This window comes from Halyomorpha halys, unplaced genomic scaffold, assembly GCF_000696795.3.
Source record: "Halyomorpha halys isolate HHAL.00 unplaced genomic scaffold, Hhal_1.1 Scaffold51.1, whole genome shotgun sequence".
Classification (NCBI taxonomy): Eukaryota; Metazoa; Arthropoda; class Insecta; order Hemiptera; family Pentatomidae; genus Halyomorpha; species Halyomorpha halys.
Window position 1 is genome coordinate 374,485 of NW_027108122.1, and position 26,753 is coordinate 401,237.

General features: G+C 31.2%; 1 protein-coding gene across 3 annotated transcripts in view; it reads right to left on the reverse strand.

The window, feature by feature from the left end:
* Positions 1–26,753, reverse strand: part of LOC106691081 (uncharacterized) — a 597,463-nt gene that overhangs the window by 231,423 nt on the left and 339,287 nt on the right. For all 3 annotated transcript variants that reach the window (XM_067046502.1, XM_067046501.1, XM_067046500.1), the window contains exon 3: positions 25,057–25,087. The gene's annotated coding sequence lies outside the window, so the exon portion shown is untranslated. The remainder of the gene's footprint in view (positions 1–25,056; positions 25,088–26,753) is intronic.

Sequence of the window (26,753 nt, forward strand, 5' to 3'; positions counted from 1 at the left end):
AGTCGGAATCGACGAGCAGTTTCTTGTCTTATTAGTCTTGTATGAGGATTCCATGTCAGTCATTTGTCGAGATGTAGTTCTAAGTAACGGATCTGTTCGACAGGAATAAGTGGGGTATTATTAAAGGATACTCTAGGGCAAGAGGCCATGGGTTTACGTAGAAGGGTAAATGTGATTTAGTGGGATTTATTGGAATTAATTTCAATCCTCCAGTTTTGACACATTCTTCAATGGTGGTGATGTGGGATTGGAGGGTTTGGGATACAATGTAAGGATCATTGTTCACTGACAATAGACATGTGTCATCGGCATACGTGGTGAGGATAGTGTTTGAATGGGTTGGGATGTCAGCTGTGAAAACTGCATAAAGGATGGGACCAAGGATACTACTCTGAGGTCAAGAAATGTAATTAAAAGAAAATTGAACATATTGAACAATTTACATTTCTTGAATATGTTGTATAATTTTCACGTTTAGAGAAAACGTGGTTGGATTAGGTTAATAAATTAGGAATTGGACATCGAAGATTACAAATATTGATGAGCTAATGTAATTGAATGTAGATAATGTTTCAGTTGGGTAAGAAGGAAAATTTGGAGTAAACTCACTCAGGCGGATGGTAAGCCGGCAAGTTCTCTCTCACCATTCTCCTCTCTCCTGGCTCCCATCCCCAGCCAATGAACCACTTTTTAAAGTTTACCCATCCGTGATAACTTTGAATTAAAGATAAGAAAAAATGATTTCTGTGTATTTCAGTACCATTTATACTCAGCGAGCTATTGATAGATTAGCAAAGTAAGTCATGTTATTTATTCCTGATACATTTCGCAGGCCCGAAGAAAACGCAAAAGTGAACTATAGTAATCAAATTATCAGCCATACTGTGCAGCTTTATAACAAAAGTTTTTTTCATATTTACGAACAAATAGTACAACAACCTACACATTGCAGTTGATACAAAAATTAAATCGCATTTTAAGGTGGTAAAAATCTATTTTGAAAAAGAGTCAGAAAATGTTTGCTACTATCAAAAGTTGGGTCTGGAAATTTATTTTTTTCTGAGCCTATATCTCGAAAACGTAATAAGTGATTTAAAATATAGTTTTGAACATATATATTACTTATTTACCCATACCTTGCTGGAATGCACCTGCTACTAAAACACAGTGTACACAGATGCATTTCACACCCCTTAGAGTACGCCTTTGACAACAAGTCGATCGGGACACACTTTTAAGATAGAAAGTAGTTCATATATACAGAAAAGTTGGGCATCCCTGTTATACAGTAAATAATACAGTAATCGGGTAAAAGTTTCTTTACGAAGTTTTCAACGGATTACTTTTATGGGGTTTTGGCCCCCTGCTTCTGGTGTATAAAATCTGACGTTATGTAAGAAATATCGGTTATGAGAACGTTTATTCTCTATACTAGAGTACCAAAAGAAGGTTAGAACCATTCTAATTTTAAAATAAAAAACTTACTTAAAGTGTTCTTTTTAAGGTGTATACATAGTATAAATCCCTCAAAAATAAACAGGAGAAAAAAGTCAACTTTTTTTACCTAAAACTAAAAAAAGATGCATACCCTGTTTCATAATAAAGGACAAATTAGTCTTGTTGTTTTTGTTTAGACCCATTTGACTGTCTTCTACAATGCTTACTTTTATTATAATAAATATTTAAAATACTAAAATATTCATAGTAGCCATCGTAATTATAAACGAAATGTATTCCTGTTTGTAGTCAGTAGTTTGTGTACTTGTATTTATCAGCTAATACTATTAGTCCTCATGATGTGTTTATTTAATGTTTGTAAATGTCCTAAAAAAAAAAAAATCGTTTAGATTGGACCTCTGAAGAAAATTTCCAACCCTAGCGCACTGCACGACTTCCGTCCTATTTCTCTCCTATCTAACCTTTCAAAACCGGCTTGTCCAAAATCAACTCTCCAACTTCCTAGATGAACGTTCCCTTATCAACCATTTCCTACCTGGCTATTCAACGCAATCCGCTTTTCTTAAAATAACCCATGACCTCTATAACTCCATTGAACACCAAAACCTCACTATCCTCATCCTTCTAGAATTTTTCAAAGCGTTTGACACTGTTGACCATAACATCCTCTTTACTAAATTCTGTCATCAGTTCAAAGTGTTGGTTCAAATCAGTCCTAATATGTAGTCGTCCCAGATCAACCTCCATCTAAGACCCTCCTCTTCTCCTGTGGTGTTCCTCAAGGTTCCTCTTTATCTCCTACTCTGTTTGCTATTTACATTAATTACCTTCCCACCCAAATCCATCACTCCCAGATGATTTCCAAATATACCTGTCCTATTATCGCCTTTTTCGTCAAATATGTTGTTTTTATCGCCTATTATCGTCAAATATACCGCCTTCTGACCTATTATCAGACACAGAAAAACTTCAAAAAGATTTGGATGAGATTTGTGAATGGGCGAGAGCTAACAAGTTGAAGCTAAATGCGGAGAAGAGGCAATATTAATAGGCTCTAATCAACACCTTAAAACTGTTCCTAATATCCCAACTCTATTATAGTCCCATGACATTTTACCCCGCCATCAAAAACCTGCGAAGAACCTTTGATCAAACGCTTTCCTGAAAAACCATATATTCAATATCTCCTACCATACCTTTTCCACTTTAAAACGTCTAAAGTACCTCCACCACCTATTTCCATTTGAAACCCGTAAGCTCCTAGTCACTTCTCTAATATTTCTCCATCTTTACTATTGCTGTACGGTATATGGAGCTTCTCTGGGGAACTCGAGGCGAAATTAAAACGTTTGATAAATTGCTGTGTACGATTTATCTTCGGAATCCCAAGGGACGCCTTTGTTTTCTGTTTTTTATGCGGAGTTGATGTGACTTCATCCATAAGTCGTAAGTATTTCCTGGTATCCTTCATCTTCCAAGTCATCCAATCCTAGCGTCCTTAATACCTCTCCGAGCTCCTTCAATTCAAATCCTCTATTCGTTCGCACAATAACCATTCCCGGTCTTCAATAGATCATTCATTATCCGAGCCTCATTCTTCTGGAACTGTATCCCTTCCAACATTCGTCGCTCCAACATACCCTCCTCACCTTTAAATCCCGCATGTTCAATTATTATATTCGTCGGTGTTTATAATTCCAATAATACTTCTGCATTTAGTGTCCTGGTGTAAACAGCTATCAACAAATAGTTGTTAAGAAAGCATTTTTTGTAACATTTGGATTAGAGACATATAAGTAAACGGAAAAATTTAGATTAAACATGCTTAGTCGCGTGACCTGCTCTCGGTAATTATATTTGAGGCGATAACTTCGCAAAGAATGCAATGTGCGTGTTCAAGGTGTAACCAATGAATCACAAAATGTCAACGCTAAGCCGACCTCAAGGTGTCGTAGGGACCGACAGTAATGCAAACAAAAGGATTGTGTAAGGTCCGATTCTGAGGATTTGGGATTTGACGGAATTTAAAAGTAGCACAGGTAATGAAATACCATAAACGCTTTAAAAATAATAATAATTGATCTTTTAATAAAACTTCGTAAGCATATTTTGTTTATTATGAGATGGAAGGATCAAAAGATTTTTTTCAAATTCATATGGTAGAAGGATGTTTTCAGGAAAGAGGAGAAAAATGTTGGACATTTAATGAATTTTATCAGCTTTGGTAAAAGTAAACTACGTTTTACTTACTGTTTTGACGCTGAATCTAATAGAAAAAAAAAAGAAAGATGAAATGACTACACTAAAAGTTATACTTCATATTGGGTGAAAATTCCCACATTTTTGTTATTAATTATAACATTTTTATTTATTTATTTTTGTTTTTAACAAGAAAATTAGGAATTTTGCGATAATAACATTTTATATATAATTTCTCATGAAATCCGTAAATTATACTATATATTCAGGTAATCTGTGACAAAAACAAAAAATCGATTTCAGACATCGAAGAGACAAAATGAGCGTTTTCAGAAATTATTTTAATTTTTTTTTTACCTTGGATAAAGATAAATGAGCCTAAGATATCAGAAGTTGACTCAAAATGAGATAACTGATCTCCGTAAATATGAAGTTTCATAAAGCTTCAAAGAAAAATAATAAAATCTTCCTGGAATAAAAGACCCTTAATTGCGATAGCTAAGATATTTAATCATAATTAGGGCTGTTCTTGCTACAGACTTTCACCACATTCGCCCACTCAGGAGTTATAATTTCCAAAACTTCTTGAAAAGTTGCTTTGCTAATTACATTCGAAAAGATGTTCTTACTTTCTAGTTTGAGGGGAACATGTAGCTTCTGATAATGGGAGGAGGTTTATTTTCCAAGAAAAAGATTGTAACAGTTTTCTCTATACGACTTATACCGGGTCATTAGATGTTTATTTATTTGGCTATAACGAGAACGCTAAGGGTTTACAAAGAGCGATGTGAAAAATAATGGATAGAAAGGGAAACAAAAGGAAAATTCTGAAGCTATATGATGAAAGCACATTATTTCTTTATTTATTCTTCTTAAAAAATATTTAGGAGTTATGCAGAGGAATAATTCTATTTCATTTCGTTGAAAGGAATTTCGCAATTCTGTTTATTGCGTTGTTTGTTAATGTACTATTTCTGGATAACTTTATAACACACATTAATATATCGAACAATAACACAAAACTAATACCACAGAGTAAGAATGAACGATATAAACATTTATTTATCGATTCCTCCCTAACAATGCTTGTTCGGTTTAATTTTTTAATGCATGTAATTAATAATATTTATTGGCAGATATTTTGGGCTATTGTTCAATAATTTAAAATATTTTCTGAGTAGTGCTGACAATCTGTTGTTTCGCGCTGAAACATGTGGACTCACTCCAAAAGTGAAAAAGGTCACGTTCTCTTGTTTACCCGATTTCTCTTGTGTCTTAGAATGGACTGCTTTTTTATTTTATTTATTATTAATAAACTATTTAAAATATAATATATAATATATATTAGTATCTTTCATTCTACATTTTATATGAGACTAGGTAGAATTAAAGCAATAGAAAATAAGTTAATATATGCAGCGATCCTTGTGGTTCCACTACCTTATACAATTCCGGTTCCACAAGCTTTATAATTTTTAATTAAAGTCCATTTTTTTAAAGTTTCCTATTGCCGAGGTTATTAAAAAATATGTAACAATTTGTAATATATTTTTACAGTAGCTAGAAGAGAATGAAGATTCAATGGAATGGCTTTCTAATAAGATAAAGTTATTTAATCTAAATAATGGCAGGTTTGTAAATTTCTATGAATAATTTTACCAAATTATGATGATTATTTCCGTTGCTAGATATATTGCTATCTACTCCCTTGAGATTTAATCGGGACACCAGGATAATCGCTGAAGGCAATTATCCAAAAATAAGTTAATTAATTAATTATATATTGAGTCCTAAAAAAACTATTATTACGATTGGATTTTTTTCCAAAGGCTATTTGTGTGTTCACCAGTTTACCAATTAAATACCTTTATATTTATAAAATGTTGTTACCATTAATTATATAGTATATAAAGGGTGGTATATTGGGTTATATAATAGTATATAAACTACATAAAGAGACTAAGTATTTATTTACAATTTATTACTATGATTAAAATGATTGTAATGGTTCAAATAAACGGTTGTCATAAAATATGATTCTCACATTATTATTACTTTATTTTATTTATTTTTTGTTTGTAATCATTTCAAATACTCGGATTAGCATACCTGAATGTAATCATATGTTCCCCAAGTTGATCATCAAAAATCGAGCATCACAAATTTAATAAATTACTTCTTTTCTTTTTCATCTTGGATTTATCAATAATTATAATCCTAGTACTATTGAGATTTAGGAAAATTTCTCTTTCTTCTTTCTTAAACTAACCCTACTGAATCAATCAATCCTACTTCAGGGAAATAAGGAGGAACTAGAGTCTGCTTCGATTTCAGGGTCATCATTTCCGAATTGATTTAAATCTAATAAATAACAATCAAATAAAATAAATAAGTGGATCCAACGCACTTTTCATTTTTTCTTTAGGTTGCTCTTCCAATCCTAATACTTATTATACTCTTGGGCTACATTCGGCTAATTATTTTAAATTAATGCAGTTAATATTTGAATAAAGTTAACTTTTCTTATTAATGATTATTTTTAAATATTAATTTTAGTAATATATATTTTATATATCAAGACCTTCGGACCGTTAATGAATAGTTATTTTAAGTCCATTTTCCATATTCTAAGATATAACAATATTCTCAACCAGGCTACAAAAGGCTACTAGAATTTTTTGTTAACCTTCTCCCTGAGATAATTACGAGCATCTTCTGTAAGCGGCACCACTTATGCACAAAAACCAATTTATCTGAATCATTTTCACAACTATAATACCACTCTTTTTGTTTCAATAACAATAAACTGAATTACTTAATCATTACTACTAATTGGTAAACTGGATAGTACATAACAATATATTAATATGGAAATTTACCATTGAATAATATGATTTTCAAGATTGATCCTCAGCAAATGTTTAAAATGTGCAATAGAAAAAACAATGAAACACTTTAAATATATTTCTAAAATAATAATTTTCCATGGAACTATGATTAGAGAAAGTTGAAGTATTTTATTTTTACGGTTTTACATTACAGACTCCCTTGGTTGGGTAATTTGATTAAGGCCGTCTGTAGCCAAAAGAGTTAACCTTCTGAAACTCTTTACACCCTAATTATTCTTAGAGTGGTTGAATATGTAGGAATATAAGAAAAAACAGAGCCAAGTAAATGCTGGAATGATTTTATATTTGCTATTATAACTTTTAATTTTGATATTATGTAATATTTTGAGAAAGTGGTATTCCCTTTAGGCACCTCTAGCATAGGCTCAAGGCACCCTACTTAACCTGATCTCTGTTTTAGACTTCATCGGAAAAAATGTAATGCCCTCAATGAAAAAACAATGTAATAATGTTTGCTATGTAATTGGAGATTGCATAGATGTTTTCCCTCAAAAGCGAATACCGAATAAAATCAAAATAAATACTTATACATAAATATCTGGAGGATAATAGGAAAATGCTTCGTTTTTGAAGATAAAGCAGTTATCCTAAATGATTGAGAATGAATTATACTTATTATTTATTTAATGGGGCTATTTAGGAAGACACATACAGAGAGAAGATTGAAGACAATAATTGGACACATTATAGGAGCTAATGTGGCTGCTTTTGTCCTAAGGATTTATCGCGGGCAGCCTGTGCCCTTTGTCACAGCCGACAATGGCCACTAAAGTCAAGGCTCCCAACTTCATTGTCTTCATCGATTGATGTCCTACTGTTACCGTTGTGGTGAGGTCGTCTAATAGCCAGGTGATTTATTGATTGGTCTATAATAGTCTTCAAGAGTCGACCAGGAAAAAGAGTGTGGCAAAAACGACAGGTGTTGTACATCCACAGGCGAACACGCGTCATGGACTTTGGACTGTATGCTGCTTCCATACAGAATTATCGTAGTACTTAAATAGGTTTAAATTAACAACTAAGGTGTCGACTTCTTTATGTCACCATTTCAACTTCGTCATATAAAACCGTTTATACCAGTAGTAATAAGATCGTAAACTTGGACTGCCTCGTGACTGCAACTGCGCCAGTTCGAATCCAGTCTAGGGTGATGGCTTTTATTCCGTTGGGGTCCTAAGAAATAAAAAACTTCCTCTTCACCATGTATAGAATAGGTTGGTTGGTTATCTTGGATTATAATCTAGGGATTAGGTATCCCTATCATCAATGGCATTTTTTCAGTTATTACTACTATAATCGATAACCTTTTCTCACTGCCCACAACGAACTCTTATAAGGTGATGTGCTATCCACGAATATCCCAGTGCTTTTTTAGGTTCTTTATCTCGTCACGAATATGCTTCTTGAGTGCTTGCGGATACCTTCGTTCCTTTACATTTGTCACTCACGTAAGCGAAATTTCGTGAGACGTCCTTCCTGTGGCTACCAGCACCTCTCTAGTAAATCACCTTATCTAGTAACCTCAATACCTTATCTAGTAAATCACAACCTATGATCACTTGGTAATTTATTGGCATTTTTCCTATCAAATTCTTGCCCTTAGCACCCCATTCACCTAATACCATTTCTATCACCCCTTCTACACTACAGGGTCCACCCAGAGTAGGTAATTAGCAGTTACAGCCCTCAATCCGAAATGCCATCCTCACTCAATTTCTCTACCGCTTCTCGGCATGCAATAGTATTAGATCTTTCAGTATCTACGAGGGATCTGACTCCTCCTCTTAACTGGAATAATAGGCAGACCACCACTCCGTTCTTTCAAATTATTGCTCATCAATGTGCAGTAATATAACATGTAAGCTATTCGACGGCTTAGTGTTCTTCCATTCCTCATCAGCAGTGCCCCGCATTGTGAATAGTGGCTAAGTTGAATTGATATCCATAATTGAGGAAATTCACTTTTTTTACATATATTTATTTTCCATATTTATTGGAATAAATTACGTTGCGACCTTTATACCTTTGGCCATTTTAATTTTATTTGTAATATATTAACAAATATTACAAATAAAATTAATTGGTTTAAAAATACACATTGATGTGTATGTTAAAACCAAATGAACTAATATGTTGTTTTATTACTATTTTGGAATATTTTTTTTTAATCTAATTTATTTGTAAACTAAAATAGAATACATATTTGAAAAAATCATCTTATTTTTAATTACCATAGAGCTGTGTTTGTCAATTTTGTTTGCCCTTTATTGCTATTTCAGTACACTCTTAGGTTTTTTATTTTATTTATTATAGTTCGTGAAATAAAGGTCAGTTTGTTATTTGTCAAGTTTATTTAACAGTTCTGTATATGCTATATTTATTTACTAATAAGTTCATACCGTATTAAGTTCTAGTTTGAAACAATTTCTCTAATAAAACTTAACTGAAACATAATTCATAAATTTAAAGTTAACACAGTTCAATAGTACACTTACTGCTAAGGGTTATCAATTGATTTGAAATACTTTTGGTGTAAAAGTGCAGTAACTATTATTTGCGGCTTAAAAATACGTAATTAGTTACCATCGTGTTAAGTGACTGCATATGTTAAACAGTTATTATATTTATTGCATTTTTGACAGTTTTAAAATAAATAAATTCTGTTGATTGATAAAATCAGGAAAAAATCATTTCAGACTCAATAAGTTCTCTGAAATGCTATATTTGTATCACTGGCAGAGATGATATATAATCATTATATTGTTATTACTATTATTGCTATTATATTTAGATAATATTACAACGTAATGTATAAAGGGCTGTAAAATTAATTTAGATCCGTAAGGAAAATATAAGAAAAGTTTATTGTAAAAATAAGAAGTTGATTAGAGCGGGGTGCTTCACCCCCAGAGAGGCCCTACATTCCACCAGTTTATTGCCTCACATCTCCCAGGCTTAACAACACTTGGACCACGGGCCTCCCAGCGGTCATGTCTTTTAGCCTTTAATACTTTAACTTCTTCCTTCTTCTTTTTTTTTCGTCTAATTTGGTACAGCCAATTTTAAGCACTGTTTAATTAGCTTAATAAACAATTTTAATACAAATTTGAGTGTAATATTTATATTTATAAACGTAATATTTATACTAATATATATATTATTGGAAGGAGGTAGTTAACCGTATTTTTTAAAAATTTATTTATTTAATACTAGATTGGCCTGGCAGGGCTTTAATGGTTTATATAACAGCTACATTTTTTTTTAATTGATTCTGGAGGGGGGAGGTATAGTCTTGTACAATAGACACCCCTAACTATATACAACGTTATAATAAAAATAAATAGATAAAAATAATACTTCTAAAAATAAAACGAAATTCGCAGACCTAACAAACAAACAATTGCCCTCGAATAGGTAAAAACAAAAATACAAAATTAATTTGAAAAAAAAGACGAAGAAAGAAAAACAATAAATATAGAATTAACGTGAATAATAGAATTAATGAATATAGAATTGGTTCAGGGCTTTCAGTCTTCGGGTTGTGGTTGGGTTTCCTAAGTTGTAGGCCCGTGCTCCTTTCATTGTCGGCAAATTGGGATGGAATGACCTCATGAAGTAGATTGTAAGAAGCTCGTAGTCTGGGTAGCTTTCTACTATTTTGTGACCGCCACCCGGACTATCTTCCTAAAATAAAATATATATTATCTTTTGACAACGTGAGGGTGTAATTAATACATTTACCCAGTTTTTCTGAGCCAGATCATCAAAATAAAATGAATGATCTTTTCATATTATTTGTAAATCTCCTTTAAATAAGGGGTCATGTTGAATTATTATTGTATTTATATCTAATATCTAAGTTTTGATCCTTTCTCTGAACTCCAGGGCACTCAGGAATACCTGCAGAAAAAGCAGCGAAAGAGGCAGCTATAATGAATGTTACACTTAAGAGCCGAAAGACGTAAAGGCATTTTTAAGGAACAGAGTCCGGAAACGTTGGCTGAGGTTCCACTGATTAATAAGCTGAGAAATGTTTAAAAAAAGCACACTAAAGTGGGCAAGTGGCATAAGGGGAAACAGAAGAGAAGTGGTTGCACGAGTAGGAATAGAACATTCCAACTTAACACACATTCTCTTAATCACAAAGAGCGACTTAAATGCTAAACCAGTCAATCCCTGTTATCCGTAAAGCATATAATTGAAGGATGCACATCATGTCGTCAAGCCTTACAAATGATAAAATACTCTATTCAAGAGGATTGGCCCTAAAAAACTCAGTAGATTCCATAGAAAAAATCGTAAAAGTTCTAAAAAGAAACCTAACTGTATTCTAAAATATAAATTATCAATATTAACCAGTGTAATCATTAAAAGAAAACAGTTTATACTGAAAATATTCCTATATCAAATGTCAAAGACAAGAAGATAGAACAGAGAAGTAATAAGGGCGTTATAACTAAAAAGTTGATCGCCCAGAATAAAACTCTAATCTAATCTAAGTTTTTATTTTTTGTTTATTCGTTAGTTTTATATTTCAGAATGTTTCAAAAAGTTTTACTATACTATCCAGAAATTTTAATCTGTGAGGGGCCCCTGGTTTGAATTTCGCGCAACTATTTTAAATAGAACAAGATTTTTAGAAAACCAAGCTATTAACATTTAGCCACACCGAGTACATTTGGCCGAAAATATTAATTTACACTACTTGGGAATCATACATCATCAACTGCATGGGAATTATCTCTGAGGATATCTAATATTACTTATTTATTTATTTTTAACTTTTATTTTACAATATTGATAAATTATGATACTTCTGACTGCTCATAAAACTTATTGCTACGCTAAAAAAAAAAAAAAAATTACAGGATATTTTAAATCAATAAAATGTCGAAACAGTAGGTTACCTCAAAATTTTTAATAACCCCATAGCTGTAAAATATACGGTCAGAGGTTTATTTACACCGCGTTAATCTTATTTTATTAATTATTATGTTTTTACATTTAATTAGTTTACGATTATCATATTTATAAAAGGAAGAAAAAATTCAATTAAGAATAAATATTCCTTTTCAAAACAACTTAACACCTCTAAAATTATAACAGCCAGTAATTTATTAAATAAACAATTAGAATCTTATATATTCGTCAAAGTATATACATAAAAAGAGTGTATAATAAAATATTATAAAACTCTTATAGGCCTGTTGCTTATTAATTTGCCAACAACAAGACCAACACTTTATATTTGGAGAGAGGATTTGTAATATACAGCCTTTGATCTCCTACCCTCAATATCCGTTCTCTCTTCATATTCTCAGCCTCTTCTAGAGAGCCGAGTCAATATCAAAGAAATATTAGAAATAAAACTGTCTCAAGGAAAAGAAATACAATTTTCACAGGCTATACAGTAAGCTCGTGTATTAAAATTTCTAATTAAATTAATTGCTATAACCAACACATACTGTTGAGACATGTTTTATTTTAAACAAAATTTTAATATTAATTAAATTATTCTCATTTTTACTTTTATTTTAATTATAATGAACTTCAATTTAAGAGTAATTTTCTAGGAATAAAAATAGAAAAGACTTGGAATATATAATGACTACAATCCGGGGACCAAGCAAGCCTTTTAATTATAATTACATCGCCTATTGTGCATATTTATGGCACCTATAGCACATCACCACAATTATTGTTAACAGTTCACACTTCCCAATTGGTGACTAGGTGATGGGACACTTATCAATGAGAGAAAACAATGTTTCGTCTTGGGTCAAACGTATTATGTTATCAGTTGATATCATTAAGAGCCATGCTCGGAAATTGTTATATTAAATGAGTTAACGAGAATGAAAAAAAATGGCAATAATTATATGTTATACATTATAATAAATCATTGAACATTCCAAGACATCGATACTTTAACGGTTTATACAAAAACCGACATTTTAGAAAACCGGTTTTCGAATAATAATTTTTCCAGAAACCTGGTTTTAACCGGTTTCGAATTTTTATAAAAAAATTTTTTGCTCGAATATTCTGTAATTCGAACAAAAAATTTTAACAGAAAATTTAGAGTGATTAAAAGCAGTTTTTGACTGAAATTATTTACTGTTCAATTATATTGATAGTAAAATTTTTTTATGTTTTTGACCAGGATTGTTGTTTATGCATAATTTTCACACATAAGGATGTAAATATTTTTATAATAGTGAAACAAGTTATTCAGCAAAGGGTTCGAATAAATAAAAACATTATATTTTCATATTTTTATAATAACCATATTATGTTTTTTAAAAAACAATCTTATGAGATACAGATGGATACTTATTAAAAACAATTAGAAAATATATATCTGTGTATTATATAATGTAAATTATAATCAAAGCCGATAGACAAGAGTAAATAAAGTTTATGCATACACACTTATTAAAATCAATTTTAGTTTTAAAGACAATTAAGAAAAGGGCCGAGTATTTTAATATATTGCTAGTCCGGGCAATTTTAATACAAATTTAAATATTCTATTTACTTTTTGTTTAATGAAATATGATTTCAGAAAACAGAGGACGTCTATCGATTTGCTATTTAGCCGTGTCCTTAGTTTATTCACAAAAATCCTCGAAATAGAAAATACCCTCTCACTTGCAACCGAAGTTTTATTCATATATTGAAAACCGATATTTTCTACTAAAAAACCGGTTTTCGAATTTCATATTTTTCTAAAAAAAAAAACGGTTTTTGAACACCGACAAACCCTAATCGATACATTAAAGTAAAAATGCTAAAACAAATGTTGTTTGAAACGTTGTAGTAATTTATCCACTAGAGCTTGAGCCAAACCCATCTTCAGTACTGATAAAATTGTCACCATACCAGCTATGAACAAATGATTATTGACAGTTTCACAACTTTGCCAGTTTTGAAGCGTAAATATGGCTCAGGAACAGATAAATCCTGATATTTTCCAAAATATAACTTGATCAATTTTACTTCCGCTCCTCCGTATAACTTATCGGTGGCCAGAGTGTGAAACCATGTAACCGTCAAACCTCAAAAGAATTTCAATCTCCATTGCCATCGCATTGAGATTTTTAAAAATATTATGTTCAAGCAACTGACATACTATCAGGTAAATTTTTTTTTTAAATATCTTTATTGAATTTTACAACTGTATATTATATAATACATTCACTAAATTTGATCTTAGTTAAAATGGAGTGTTACAGGCGTATAGAGAATCTGCCCATTGGTAGCACTCTAATGCCATTTTACATTAGCAAATCTTGTGGCCATTTTTTTTTCAGGCGTCTCGGAGGATTATCAGAAATGAAAGAGGATGCAAGGTTAGAAACTAGGGGGTTTGAGAGTTTATAATGGAAGGAGTAATATCTGGTTCGGGCTAGATCGGTTACATTGAGAACATTAAGGTCTTTATGTATAATTTTATTTGTGACAAAGTAAAGAGCATTGAGGATTTTACAAAGGATTTTGGATTGTAAGGATTGTATACGAAAGGAATTCGAAGAATTACTGGAGCTCCAAAGCTCAACTGCATATATCCAGATTGGCCTTATTACAGTCATGTAGATCAATATTTTGTAATGAGTTGGAAGTTTAGACCGTTTGTCTAGTAAGTGCTGTAATAGTCGAAATTGACGTGCAGTTTCCTGTCTTTTCAGTCTTGTGTGAGGATTCCAGGTTAATCGTTTGTCCAGATGTAGTCCAAGGTAGCGGATCTGTTCGATTTGGGGTAGGTAAAAAGTCAGTTCAAAATTAATTTTCCTAGTTTTTTTTAAGTTAATTATAGTTTTCCTTGGGTAGAGGACGACACAAATCGATTTATGACCGATCCCAGAAATGACAGAGTGCAATAAAAACACTAGTATGTTTATAATTACCTCTTACAAAGTTTTAATTTTCAACTAACTGATCATATTTTCTTCAATGGACTTTCACTTAAATGCATCAATTAATATTCATATAACTATATTTTATGCTGACAGACCCGACAATGCTTCGCAGTTCCGAGATTTGAAATGGGTACATATTAACTGAATACAATTGAAATCTAAAATCTGCACCAATGGTCACAAACCGTTTTCAATTAAACAAATTAGAACTGGAGATATAAAATAAAAAATTTGTAAATATTTTCTTTATTTGAAACCAATATTTCACGTATTAACGTATAAATTGAATAAAAAGTAATAAACTGAGTAAAAATAAAAGCAGGAGTTATGCAACAATGCACCTCGCGAGAAAAAATAATTCTCCAAATAAATTATATTAAAAAATTTTTAATGGTGTTAAAAGATTTCAGAACAACTATAAACGAAAATTATCTGTTTTTTTCATAAAATAATCTTTTTGTCATATTTTACTAAAATCCACACCTCGTTTTTGAAACTTTTCATTTAAAAAAATTATTTAACATAGTCAGTAATTTCATTTTCATAATCTTCAGAAATTTACAAAACGATTGGCATATAATAATCATGAAAAAAATTCATACTTTCTGAGCCACGCGCCAAAAATGCTTATTTTTGTTAATAACTTTTTTTTCCAAAAAATCGGAATAGCCTTTTTAATGTTTATATATTAGATATTTATATTAGGATTTTATGAGCATATTGTATTTTTGTTTCTCTATAAAAAAAAAATAACATAACTAGTTTCAGTTGTCATTTACAAGTAAGGTAAAACTAACAAAAATAAATTCATCATGTAGTTGTTAATATTACAGGCTATATTTGATATCTGTAATAATTTATTCATTAGAGTTATTATTTTTATATTTTGTAATATAAATTCTTTTTACTGTACCAAAGATAGATTTAAAGATGTTTTCTGTCTAAATATATCTCCTTGAATTGGAAAGATTTTAGTACGTCAATCAGGGTAACGAGATTATCTCGAAATATCTTCTCTAAAAAAGAAATCTTGAAATTTTAAAAAGTAATTTATTTTAATTACTTTATTAAATTACAATTATACTTGTTTCATAATTTAATTTATTTCTTTTTGAAATTTAAATTATTTCAATCCCACCCTCAAAACTTGTTTTGTTGTTGAAATTTATGGGACCAAGGTTATAAAATATATTTCTTTATAAATAAAAAAAATATACGAGAGAATTACTGTAGCAAAAAGAGAATAAAATGTACATTTTAAAAAAACGTTCTTAATACTAAAAATAATTACAAATTTATCAATGATTTTACACCCACTTATGGACACGTAATTAATCGCATTTCATCTGTAAGATCTTCTATTTGGGGTAATTATACTTATGAGATTACTTTAAATATAGAAATTAAGTAAAGTTACCAAAAAATCAAAATGTAAATGTGCGTAATGAAAAATAAAATAATTTTGCTGCAATTATGTATATACATATTGTGAGTTAAAAAATTAATTATAATTATATTTTATGGAACAATATTAAGTAATATAATTAAATTTCAAATAATGCTATTTTGAACAAGGTACATTAAATAACTTAAAAGGATCTTTCTCCAACGCTACTCTTTGGACAAATAATAGAATAACTACTACTCACACTTTCGAAATTTGCATAAATAGTATTTTTTTTTTATTTTGAAATAAAAAAATACTGTCAAAACAGTTACTGTCATTAGGCTTGGATGACAGCAGAAGTGAGGTTTGCAGAATTGAAAATAAATTAGTAGCTTTACCCAAAAAAGTCTTTATGCCATCTCTAAGGATACTGCATAAACTTTTTTACTAATTATATTAAGTATTTATAATTCCATTGTATTCAGATATTTCTAATAATAATAACATGAAGTAGAAATAACAACTTAGGTATATATGGTCTTAGCTTAGATCTAGGAGATAACCTTAGAGGAAATGGCGATGACATATAATAATTATTCCTCCTGTATTATTAGGATTACTTCATCAGAAATTTTAACTAGTTTTGGGGCAATTTAGTTAAAATAACTATATTATATTATAGACTTATCCAACATTTTCGTGGTTTCAAGTGAACAGAAGAAGTCCAGTAAATACAATTTTTGTTTTACTGAATTTTATCAATAAAATTTTTATTTAGTTTCCACACATTAAATTGTCAATTTTTGTACTTTTTATTATTTAGAAGTCAATCAATTTAATAAAAAAGAAAAATATACGAAAGAGGCTCAAAGAGGACCGTTAAAGGAAAACACTTTGAAGGCTTTGAGAAGAAAATACTAATTTTAAAAGGTAATTTTTAGAAAAAGGTACCCCTTTTTCGTCATTTAACCAGCACCTCTTTTATGACAAAGGATCAATCATTTAATTTTATTTCTACTTTAATAAATAAATAGATATATTTTTTATATATTGATTTAATGAATAATGATATACCATGCTTGAAATTATAAAATATAAAATGTGATAGACACGGCCATATATATATGAAATTTAGAAAAACAAATTGAAAATGAAGAAATAATTTCATCAAATAAATCAAAATTTACTTTCTATATATTTCTTAATTCTAATTTCCGAATGAATTATAGGCTCGTTGATAATTGTGGCTATTAACTTCTATAATAAAAGAAAAAAGTTTTCAACAAAATTTAAATATTTTAATTTCGACTTGTTACTTGTGTGGTAGTCTTCTTACTTAATTTCTAACTGCTTCCAAATTTTTATTTTCCTTATTCCAGGTGTCTAAAATGTATGCGAACAAGGATGACTGAACTCAGTTACATAACCTCAAAACTAGAAATCATTGGATGTTTATTAATAAAAACTATGATGTTGTACAAATTCTAGCCTATGCAGATTATTTAGATATCTAAGACAGATGGGGCCTAGAAATGGCTGAGACCAAATATATGCTTGCCAACCATCCACGGCCACCAACACTCACTACAACGTTTGGAGGTCACACATTTGAAAGTGTAAATACCTTTATGTATCTAGGGTACCTAGTTTCTGCGGGCAATAAGCCCAGCTCAGAAGTAAAAGGCGAATTACCAAATCAAATAGGGGCTATTTTGCTGTAAAAAAACCAATGAGAAGCCATCTTCTGTCAATAAACACAAAAATCACTCGGAATAAAACATTAATTAGGCGAGCACTAACATATATTTTGGAGACACGGCTCTTGTTAAGTGTGGGTATTTTAATAATGCTCGAGAAATTTTTTTAATAAAAACGTATTACAAAAGACTGATCTACATGACTATTATAAGGCCTATCTGGACATACACAGTTGAGTTGTGGGGCTCCACTCCACTGTCAAATTCCTCCCGAATCCAATCCTTACAGTCCAAAATCCTCCGTAAAATCCTTAATACTCATTACTTTGTCACAAATCTAGTCATCCATCAGGACTTCAAAGTCCCATGTGTTGTCGATTTGGCCTGAACGAGATACCAATCCTTCCATGATAAATTTTATTATTATATTAACTATCAGGTTAACATCTTTTTAATATTAAAAGTATTAATGCACTAATTATATATTTTTTAAATTTAGCTTGCATTGTAACTTTTCGGGCAGATTTTTTTTTCGCCAACCCTTTTTTTTTAAAAAATAAATAATTATTTCTTACTGGAGGAAATGATGTAACAAATTTGATTTTATTAATATTTTTCAAAAAAGCAATCAATGTTCCCCCAGTTACCTGAATCATCGTTCAAGACATACAACTACTTCCTGCGTAATTTACGTACTGGAGGAAGTAGATTTTATAAGATACTAGCTTAGACTTCTTTTCTATCGGACAGACATATATCCGTATAAGTCTGAACAAAGAGGATTGATTTATCGGAAATCAAAGATGGGTATTGGGTTAAGAACTAAGTTATCACCGGAAAAACAAAGTTACTCAACTGGATTAGCTTTAAACTGATTAGAGCTTACGGATTAAAAGTTGCCGTAGAGGCTATCAACAGTGGGGTATTGATATTTGCTTTGTATCCGATCCAATTTCAGTACCGAAACTGGTTTAAGGTTTAGCAAACTGTTTTCTGTACTTTGGATTTTTCAATATTTGTATTATTCCCTTCAATTAGCTGTATTGATAATCAAACTAAGCTTCTAAAAATGTTAATATAAATAATTGTAATATTAATTTTAAAAAATAATAAAAAACCTTCGAACCACATTGAGTCCACATTGCTTCTATTTAAAAAAAAAATTTTATAAATTAGAAAAATCCTCGCACAAGGTTGAAAAGACAGGAAACTGCACGTCGATTTCGAATATTACAGCACTAGACAAACGGCCAAAACTTCCAATTCATTACAAAAGACTGATTTACATGACAATTATAAGGCCTATCTGGACATACGGCGTTGTCCTAAACCTTCGAATTCCTTTCGTATCCAATCCTTACAATCCAAAATCCTTCGTAAAATCCTAAATGCTTCCTACTTTGTCACAAATAAAATCATCCACAAAGACCTGAATGTTCCATTTGTAACCGATCTAGCCCGAACCAGATATTAATCCTTCCATTATAAACTCCCTAACCACTCAAACGCATTAGTTTCTAATGTTGCTTCCTCTTTTATTCCGGACAATCCTCTGAGGCGTCTGAAAAGAAGTTGGCCTCGAGATCTTATATTGTAAAAATGTTTTTAGAGTGCTACCATTAGATAGTTTTTCTACATGCTTGTACCATACCATTATGGTTTCTTCAAATTTACTTGATGTATTTATGTACAGTTGTAAACATCAATAAATAAATTTAAAAAAAAAATTAGAAAATTATCTCCTCAGAAATATCAGAGCACAAAACAAGTATAATACTTAGCTATTCATTATTAAACATTCATGAATACTTTTAGTGGCAATAATGTAATGAACTTATTCCAGGAAGATCATAAATAAATAAACATGTTGGAACGTAAGAAAACGTAAGAAATTTGCTACGAACAGCCGCATTGCCGATCTGACAGGGTAAGGTGAGAATTAAATAAATAACTCTTCATGTCTTGAAACCAATGTAGGTGAGAGAGTTGAGGTGTTGTTGTGCAACCTAATATCTGCAATAGCACCAATTCCGGCCCGAGCTGGTTGACTCTTATTTCGTGACTGTCCGACGGAATGAAAATGCGACCTTCCTGATCTGGTTAACCTATAGGATAACAGTAAACGTAACTTCATAGAGTGTTCAAATTTGCGAATAACTAATAAAAAAAGGTGATTTAATCGTAGACAAACAACAAAAAGGACCAAAAAATGTTATAAGGTACAACAGTTCACTGTCGAGGTGTTAAGCCAGCTGTAAGCTTTCACTAATGTAAAGATGCAAATTATCAAGATAAAACAGATGGTATGACAGTAATGGTATTGACAGTTACACGACCATTGTTGTTGCAACTGTCAGTGTACCTGCAACCGTGGTTTGAATACCGTTGTAACCTGTAGGATCAAATTCCTCTCGTATAAAATTCTTACAATCCAAAATCCTTGATGTTTTTATTTTGCCACAAATCAAGTTATCCATCAGGACCTCAATGTTGCATATGATGCCGATTTGGCCAGAACCAGAAACCAATTCTTCTATGATAAAATTTCTAACCAACCAAACTCACACATTTCTAATTTAAATTCTCTTTCATTACCTGATGATAATCCAAGCCGACTGAAAAGAAAGAGCAACTTCTTAAGAAATGTTACTGGAGTTATCTAAACGGGTAGATTCTCCACATATCTGCATCATACCATGATATAACTAACATCAAATTTACTTGTTGCATACATTTTTAATACAGTTGTAAATGTTAATAGATAAATTATTTATAAAAAATTAATATAGAGAATTATTAAAAAAAATAAAATTTACCACTGCGAGTAAGCTGGTTCGCAAGCGTATAATACGTCATTATACATATATTGTTTATATTTCCGTAGTTTACCCCAGCGTAAAATCTTTTACTAATCACAATACAAATACTTTAATATTGCTGATATTCCCAAGACATCTTTTAGAAAGACCTCCAAATTAGTCAAAAGGTAGCTAGAGAGGACGTTGAGGTAGAAGCTATAGAGAACACAGTCCTGTAGAGGAATGACATAGGTCGGGAGGAAGGAAGCTGAGGAGGATATTCAAGCATAAAGCCTTCAATCCAATTCCCTCTGTCTCTTTTGTTGTCGCATCCCTCTCTCCTCTCTTACCAAAACAGTTGAATTACTTACCTCCCCCACATTTTCAATACATTCTTCCTTATTCCTTTACTTCTTTACAGACTTTCACATTGTTGGTTTCAAGTAGGATAGAATTTTAATTGTAACATATGTATCCTGTATAAACCAATATCTCTTGAATAAGGCATAGGGTTAAGATAGATTAAAGAATACCCACGTTAGAATTTCTACTAAGCTTAGTCAAAAGAAAATATAAGAGTGATGGATAGAGGAAACCAGAAAATAGTGAATAGAGGAAAACATATGTTTTTTCAAAGAAGAATACTGTTTTATTGCATAGTAATACTAAAATCTGCCACAATTAAGGACAATAGGTATTAGTGTTCAAAGTATTAGTTCATGCAATATATGCCTAAAAAAGTGTAATTAATAACAATAATACTAACAAAATTAAAACAATTTAATTAAATAAATGCAAAAATAAATTACAAATATGATACATAAATATATTCAAAATAATAAAAAATTGATTAAAGAATAACCAAATAACTTATATACAATGTAATGAAAATTAAGTTTAATATAATGATTCCCAAACCTCAAAACCCCCCAGAATACCTCCTATCTCTGTCATCTTCCATGGCCAAAATCCATGGAAAACTCATCTTGAAACGCCTGTACCCCATCCTTGATTCCAACCAGATAATCCCAGACCGCCAGTTCGGATTCCGAAAACCCTACTCCACTATCCAGCAATGGTGGTTGATATCTCGTCTTCATTGGAACGCGGAATATACTGCTCGGGAGTCTTTCTTGATGTAGAACAGGCTTTTGATCGAGTCTGGCACCCAGAACTGCTATACAAGATCCGTAAAATTCTACCCCCTACATACTTCCTCATTATCCGTTCTTATCTCTCCGACATATTAATTCAAGAAAATCACAACAGCGCTTATTCATCCCTATTCCTGCTGGCGTACCTCAGGGTAGTATCCTAGGTCCCATCCTATACATAGTTTTTACAGCTGACATCCCAACCCATCCTCACACTATTCTCACCATCCATGCCGATGACATATATCTCTTATCAGCGAACAATTATCCTTAAATTGTGTCACAAACCCTCCAATACCACATCACCACCCTAGAAGAATGGTGCCAAATCTGGAGGATTAAAATAAATTCCAATAAATCCCACCAAATCACATTAACCCTTCGTCTTAAGACCACGACCTCTTGCCACACAGTATCCTTTAATAATACCATACTTATTCCTGTCGAACAGATGCGTTACTTAGGACTACATCTGGACAAACGACTGACATGGAATCCTCATACAAGACTGAAAAGACAGGAGACTGCTCGTCGATTCCGACTATTACAGCACTTACTAGATAAACGGTCTAAACTGCCAATCCATTATAAAAGACTGATTAATATAATGACTATTATAAGGCTTATCTGGACATACCTCCCGAATCCAATCCTTACAGTCCAAAAATCCTTCGTAAAATATTAATTCTCCTTCTTTTGTTACGTATCAAGTCAGCCATCAGTACCTTAATGTCTCATGTGTTGCCGATTTGGCCAAAACCAGGAACCAATCCTTCTATGATAAACTTCCCAACCACCCAAAGCCACTTCTAGCCTGGCTTCTCCTTCATTACCTAATAATCCTCCTAGGCGTCTGAAAAGAAGATAGCCTCGATATCATCTCCTCTAGGAATGTTATTGGAGTTCTATTAATGGGTAGATTCTCCTCATGTTTGTATCATGTTATATATTTGTACAGTTGTTTGTATTGTAATTGTATAGTTGTAAATAACAATAAATAAATTACTAAAAAAATAAAATAATAAAAAATAATAGAGAGAAAATTATAGGAGCACATAGGAAGGATAACGTTAGCAGGAATGAGATTCATCCGAAGAATAGTTGGTAAGACCAGGAGAGACTGTGTCATAAATAAAAGGATTCGGGAGGATCTGGGTGTGCGCGACACCATGCGGCAACTGAAGTGGTATGGACACGTCTGTAGAATGGAGGATACCAGAAAAGCCAGGTGGTATTTGGAAGCTAGATCGGAAGGAAGACGGCCTCGTGGCAGACCCAGGTGCATGTACTCTGAAAACATTAGAAAACTAGGGGCAGCAAGAGGACGCACTATCCCGGAGATGAGAAGACTAGCCAAGGGCAGGGACCGGTGGGTTGGATGGACAGACTGCGAGTCCACGCTTGACGGCACACAGGAGTTATAGGAAGAAAAGATACAGAAAATTAAATTTAATGCAATCAAAATTAAATTTAATGCAATCAAAATTAAATTTAATATAAACAAAGTTAAATTTACATAAAGGAAATAAAATTAAAATAAAGAAAATTAAATTTATATAAAGAAAATTCAATTTAATATTAAGAAAATTAAATTTGGAGGTATATGTAAAATATTAGATTAATCCTTAAAAGAGTTTCAGAGGAATTTAATTTGATTAGTTTTCTAGAAATATTATGTCATTATGTCAAATTATGCATGTTTTTGCAGATATAGTGTCTGTATTTATTTCTTATTGACAAGGTGTTCCCCTTGAGATATACTAACCAACCATTCAGCATTACCGAAATGTCTTGCGGGAATAGTATAACTGCCTTTTCTATGTAACGCCTAATGCCCTATTGATGTCCTACATTAGTGAAATCTAGTTTAGTTTTTAAAATGTGTCAATCGGTTTTAAAAAAGTATGGATACCAGTCTGGTGAATATGGAAAACCTTTCTTTCCTATTTAACCAACTAAGTTGTCAGGGCAAGTGAAGATTAAAATTCTGATATTGTAATTTTGAAAATTGTTATTTGATACTTTTTTGATAATTATTTCAAACTACTTCTCCCTCAGAGAAAAACCTTTAAAATAATTATTTAGTTCATTTTGTAATAAAAAAATAAAATAAAATCCTAATGTAAATGCAAGTAATGTAGTGCACTGGATAACTCCCATTTTCTTGTGTTTTTAAAGAGGTCTAAAAACAATAACATGAAGTATATTTCCTTAAATCTTATAACATATATTGATCAATTAAATTGGTTGATATTTTACTGATTTATACCTTTTTCCCTATATATTTAAGAAAGTAAAAGAAGGAAATAACCTTGTACATATAAAATGAAAAAATTAAATTAAAATTTGTACCAGTACAATCTATGAAGGGTCAGGGATTCAGTATTTTGTAAGGAAGTATTATTACTAGGCCAACGGTGATGCAAGGAGGTAATTTGGTCACAATAGCCCTCGACCGCCAGATTTTTACTCAATTTATGAGGCTGGATGGACCCCACGAGGGCACCAGAACCCACAGAGTTGACTTACGGCTACAGTGTAACAGGAAACAATTTTCGGCCCAGCTGAATTAGAACCCAGGTTCTTGGAATTCGTAGCATCGCCCCTTACCACGGTGCCACCGCGGTCCCTTAAATGAATAATAAAAGTGTTATTTATTTGTTTATTTTTCTCAAGAGCTTTAAGAAACTGAAAAAAATGTATTTATTTTTTTGGAGGGTATATATTTTCTTTAGGAAAAAGATAACATTAACTATGTAGTATCATGTCTACACTCCACTCTTAACCCAACAAGATAAGTTTAAAAGGGAAGCACAGATCATGATTTTTAAATATTTAAACTATTGATACTTAATCGACGAATTAACCAAGAATAGTTTTAGTTCACCTTAAGAAAATTCGAAAACAACTGCATTTTTGATAATTTAAGCACGATTGAATTTATAACAACGAATTAAAAAAAATATCAAAATTAAGAGGGAAAATAACATCCAATAAATACAAAGATCAACATGTGTCCTACGTTTCCTAAGGCGGGCTAAAGGAAAGTCACGAGCATGATTTTACACTAAAAATCAGCGCTATAACATGCAAATAACATGTTAAAAATGTTTTATATTATATAAGGTATATAAAGATGACTTCATCAACCTAGTGGTGAATTGAGCTCATCATTATAATTGTAATGTATTTTAGTATTTATATTACATCAGCTAAGACCGAAAAGAGCTGTATAATGTAGCAACCCAATATTTATTGGCAACACTGTTAAAAAACAAAGCATTTCTCTCTACAAGACTAGGAAGTTTTTTTAATCCTGTATGATGCCTAGAAACAAAAAATAAAAATCACGAAACCTTCAAACGATGAGAAGTTGTTTTTGAACTGATGATGGATAGCCGATGGAATATTAAAAGAATAAATGAATTTAGATAGTCCTCTTAAACTCCTCCATCTAAATTCATGAGGGGTGGGCAGTGCATGGAAATTTCACTCGAGATTATTTATTAATAAAATTATCAAACTTTGTCATTACCTGTCTAGCTTGTGAATCCTGATGATCTTATCTGTAACAAAAATAAAAATGTTAGATTTTTTTTTTTTTAAACGTAATTGAGACCTCATAATTTCATTTTACTGTAAACACACCAAATACGAATGTAACATCATTGTATTCACTATGTCACAGTATTTCATTTTAGTGTTTAATTAATTAATTTTTTATTACAATAATTATTCTCATATAATTATGATTCAGGATTTTCAGAAAGGTGTTACCAGTTATAATATAAATGCATTATATTTATTAAATTATAATATGTGGCATAGAATAAACAAAATCAATACAATTAATAAAAATATAAGTTGATAATACTCTTTGTGAAAAACTGATATGTGATGATAAATTGATAAACTTTTGCTTTACGGATTATAATTATATAGATATTTTTTTTACTTACATCTAAAATTATTTCTTAAACTTTCGAGCGTAAGAGAGACCAGCTATCTATTGGATAAAATTGAGTTAATAAAATTAGAGACTTACTGAAGAAATTCCCCCTCCATATAATTCCAGCTAGCAATTAACATTAGTGGTTATTAAAAACAATTCACGATATAGTTAACTAGAAATTTACTTCTAATTTCATCTTGTTTAAAAATAATAATGGAAATGAGAACTTTATTGCCTTTAAATAGGGAAATGACGGAATATTACGCAAAATATGGAATACGCAAATAATTGAAAGATTCCAGAAATCGTTCCAATCCAGATATATATTGCGATGCAACACGGGAATACCATTCGAATAATGTCAAATAAGCTATGCACCCTCAATTGTTATTTAAATATAAACGTAATTAATGAATCGACTATGAGATTTTGATCTAGTGTTCCTGACATGACATTCGATGGAAATCATTGATGGTATATTCCAGCATAAAACGATACAAATGGAACTTAAAATTCTGGTTTGTATGGAATATTAGACAGTGTTTTCCTCGTTGTACTATTCAAACCTTATTCAAAAATATTTTACCAAGAAGAAATAACTGGATATTTCGTAATTAGATGTTTTCTATTTAATTTAAAGCAACCTATCTGTTTAAAAATCTTCCTCATCATTTATATTTTTCCCTTTTTGGATCCTTTTTTCTTATCTTAAAATTGTGTTCCAAGTAAATTCTCCTTTTTTTTTTTTGCACATTTTAATTTCTATTGGGTACATGATTATACATTTTTTTTTTTTTACATAGCTCTAATTTTTATTCTGGGAATTACGTCTTCTGAAATCACTAATTCTTCTGCAGACTTCCTATTGATAAGATTTATTAACTATTTTAGTAGGAAAATCCTGAATTCTTAAGAATTCCTCCTCCAACTCCTCATGTAGCCTGGACGTTTTTTATGTTTGCAATGCAGCCCTTTTCACAATTAATCATAATATACCATTTTGGAATTATGATAATCGATGTTTTGTTGACTTAGGAATGTGAGAAAACATATGTCATAAATTAGGGTCGGTCGTAAGATTAATAAAATAACATTCTTCAGTGCAGTATAAGTTTGATTCATGGATGTGTATATATATGAATCTGAAAGAGCTACAAGCAGGTGAGGTACACACACCTTCAAAATGTGTGTGAGGACTTGTTCGTACTAAGATGTGACTTTAGATGTAATAATTATGTGCATATATGTAATTCCATATACACATACATATGTATATGTGT